The following is a 4189-nucleotide window of genomic DNA, read 5'->3' as shown; positions in this document are numbered from 1 at the left end:
CCATCTATCAATTTCTCCTGCTTGGAGAAATGTAATCCCAGGGCTAGAATCAGCAAGTCCTTCCCTCCCTTCCTCCTTAGGCCACCTTTTTCCTCTAAGTGAGATAAATTTTTCCCAGCTGTAATATTGCCAAAGACAGTAGGGTTATAGTGGGGAAAAGCTTCATCCCAGAAAGTGTTGAAGGTTAGTACATCAATAAATCAAAGAATAAAAAGATAGACCTTCCCCTTCTATATGATGCATGTTTCCTCATCTCTCTTGATGAGACTGGGAGAAAAGGTTAACAGGGAGCAGACAGAGCTAATGATTTAGTTAGGAGACTCATTAGCTAACTAGCAGTAGAGCTGAGATAGCTCACAGCTACAGCAGCCCACACTTGAGAGATTCATCCAGTCTCACCTGAAATCCTTCAGCCTGGAGTGTACCCATGGTCCCCCACCTGCAGGTGCACCAGGGCTTGGCCAAGCAGGGTCTTTTCCATGGAATCGGTCAGCACATTGCAGGATTTCAGTGCAGAGAGGTGGTGCACAGCTTCAAATACAAGGTTGTGTAGCACAGTCACTGGCATTGCACCAAACCAGAGTCCAGCATTTGTGAGCACCGAGGGAGAGGTTTTGGAGGTTTGGGAGGTGGCAGTTTTAGGGCCAGCACTGCCTGGGCCTCATGCAACTGCAGCTCAGTTCCCCTTCCACCAGCAGGCACCAGCCTTAACCCTGGTGTTGTAAATTAGAAAATAGTTTGTGTCAATTGCCTCATTCAGGAACACTTTATCTTGCAGAAAAGCATCTTTTTCACCCAGTATTTCACTTTCTTAAAGCAAAAATTCCCTTTTATCACCTCATCCAACAGTGAGCACTAAGGTCCAGTTTCCCTGCTTGCTCTAGTTCTTGGAGCAGCCCACCTACCAAGCTTCTTCTCTTGTTTTAACCTTCCTTTCACCAAGCACCAGTTACTATCTGAGTTCCTGCTGTCCACACACAACTTCCTGGGCTGTTTACCCCAAAACCAGCCTTCAAATCCTCCTTTATCTTCATAGCATCCCTACAGGCAGGAGGTTGGAGCACCAGCTGTGCTTTGCAAGCAGCAGTAGGGTCCAGAGACTGCCTGAGGACTGAGACTGGTCACCTTGCAGCCTTCTACAGCAATGTCCTCAACCTTAGTCATGCCTGCTACAGGGCTTGATCAGGTGAGATGGACTTGAGACAGACCTTCTTGTGTGCAAGCTCCATGCACGCATTAGAGATATAAGCCCATATTCCTGTATAAATATAGAATAAGCTTTTTTTAGACCTAAGAAGTAGCAACTGCTGGGCAGGAAGAGCATACTGCTGTTTCTTCTGAAGCTTCCAGAGGAAGCCCTGCCTGAGGACTTTTCTAGAAGGCTCGTTAAAGGCTGAGGGGTCTCAGCTGGGGGCAGGGAGGCACCCTCAGCTATTAAAGCCAAGTTAGAGGACCTGTTCCCCTTTTGGGGATGCTAGCCTTAGACCTGCTATGAGCTCTTCTATTTTTTGTTTTATTTTCTAGATTCTCTATTACTTAAGCACTTGTTTAAAACATAGTAAAGCCTACATAAGTTGTAAATATTGTTCTAGAGGTCTGCCTGGACTGAGCTCCTGGTTATTGTACTTGTGCTAGCATCACTGCTTGTAGGTGTACATGGTGCTGCAGAAACCTGCCTGGCTGTCCTCTATGTTTCTGGAGATACAACATATATTTCAGCAGCTTCCCCTGCTGCTCTCTGGTGCCATGCAATGTTCAGGAGCTGCTCCAAGCATGCATTTGCCGCCTTAATGAAGGTCATCAGTTTACAAAGTGAGCTTTCATGCCCTGTATCTGCTGGGTGCAACTGGCTCTCAGGGGTGCCTGGCTGTGCTGGCTGCAGGCTGTGTGTGGGCATCTGCCCCCAGAGCTGCTTCTTGCTCTATTTACCCCACCGTCTGCTCTCTGCTGCCCAGCAAGCCCACCCCAGTCCCCACAGCTTGTGTTTGCCTGGCAAGCAGATAGCTGGGCACACAGCATCTAAGGCTTCCTGATTCATTCTAGAAGAGAGAAGAAAAATCAGGGAAATTAGACTGAGATGCTCAAATAAGCACCAGTCTAGGAAAATGAGGTTTTGCATCAGAACACAGTATTTCTTGAGTATCTTCCTAGCTCCACGCTGCCAGCACATCCTTCCTGCTGCTGGGCCCCTTGCCTGCTTCAGCACTTGGAGCAGGAGAGGAAGGGCTGGGAACTCAAATTCTGTAATTTCCCCTCTGTCATGGTCCCGTTTCTGCAGAGCATGGCACTCCCCTCCCCGGGCCATCCCCGGCTGCCTCACACCCCTGCCCCCCCTGCCTTTCCCTGGTGCTGGGGCCAAGGGAGGAGGAAAATGAGCTTGAGGGAGAGGAGGGACATGGCTGATGGATTGATATACCTGCCAGCTGCTTCAATAACCCTCGATACATAACAGTCAGAGCTAATGCAAACTTATCAGCAGTGCTACTGAACCAGTGACCAAGCTGATAATAAACTGAAACCAGAAGGTGACAAAACCAAAGTGATTGGATTGGGTGAGGTGACTGGGAAAGTGCAAGGGAAGGAGATGGATTTGATGTGACCTGCTCGGTGCAGCCCCTTGAGGATGTGTCCAAGCACGCAGCAAAGCATCGAGCCATGCACCTTTCCTATTGCATGCTCAGTACCTTGTATTTGCTGGGTGTCAATAATAAGCGCTTGTGACTTTACTGCATAATTTATTGAAGATTTTATATTCTGCAGCAATAGGCACCATGGGCTGTGTGAACATCCAAGGCCATTTAGCTGGTGTGGCTCCTCCAGTTCTCTGTGTAAACCCCCAGCTGCTTTGCTGGGAGAGGAGTGGGGAGAGCAGGAGGGTGAACTGCAGGTGGGCTGGGGCCACTGATGGGGGTCCCCTAACACGCAGCAGCTGACGTGCACTTTGCTCTTCTCTTGCCCAGGTGTAGGGTGCATTGCAAGGTGTGAGGTGGTAAATTCAGAAGAGCCACAACTTGAACCAACAGCCAAGCTGACTCCAGGATGAAACTCTGCAGGGAGACAGCACAGTGTGGCTGCCCCGCTTCTGGCCTTCGTCCGCTGCCACCCTCTGACACGGCTGTGCCCGAGCCAGGTAATACCACATTTATTTCTTCTACTAGTGGATGTCATAAGGCACTTGATCCAGGATAGGCAGGAGAGAACTAACAATAGTGTTAACCTTTTCTCACAGTAAAATAACCTTTTTAAATGTGCGTTATTTAAAAGGATGATATTAAAAGCCTGGCATCCCAGTGGAAGTAAATCTTCCCATAATAACTCTCCCCACTGGACTCAGTTCCAAGGAAATGCTGCATTTTCAGGAAAAGCTTGTCCAAAGGTTATTCTTTCTTTATGTGTCTGCTTAACTTATGGCTTTTGTCCATGTCGCTTCTCCATAATCATCATGGTGACATGCTTTAATGGGGAGAGACCCGAACACTCATTTTCGGAGCCTCTGCTGCGTTGACCTCAGCCAGCTGCAGTGTCGGGGTGCAGGGTGCTGTTTTGGAGAGAGCTGTATCTGTACATGTGGAGATGTTTTACTGCTACATATGCAAAGAGCTAATAGATAAGGTGCCAGTAGGTGGGGCTGAAGAATATACTGTTTAGATTCCAGGTTTTATAGGTGCAGTAAGAGCACAGTGCACAGGCTTTGGCACTTCTTTATTTGTGGTTCTTAATGGTATGACATAACAAAAATGTGTTTTGTTCCTTAACTTTCTGGCATGGCTGAGGAGAGGTGCTGAGGTGTATGGGATGCGGGCTGGGCTTGCTGTGCAGCGATGGGGGCATTTGGGGTCTGGATGAAGCACTGGCAGTGGGTGATGCTGCAGGTTCCCTGGGGATGATGGCAATCCCCACTGCTGAATGTGGCTGCATCCAGCTGGGGAAGCAATGCTGGGACTGGAAGGGGTAATTGCCTGTTGCTCCTTGTGTAAATCTGCATTGGGAAAATAGCTCAGCTTCACAGCCAAGTCGCATGCTGCTGCCTTAACCTTGAGCTCTGGATATGTGGTAAACTGCAGGGCTTTGGTTTTCAGGATTAAAAATGGGTGCTGTGCTATTTACAGTCGATTTCCAGTGCATCTTTCCTGTGGCAAGGGCAGACTCCAGCATGGGGCCCCTCCTGTCCTGCTGCTACTTGGAGTAT

This window comes from Platalea leucorodia (genome assembly GCF_965183815.1).
Source record: "Platalea leucorodia genome assembly, chromosome: 14".
Taxonomy (NCBI): Eukaryota; Metazoa; Chordata; class Aves; order Pelecaniformes; family Threskiornithidae; genus Platalea; species Platalea leucorodia.
Note: the sequence above shows the minus strand (reverse complement) of the source record.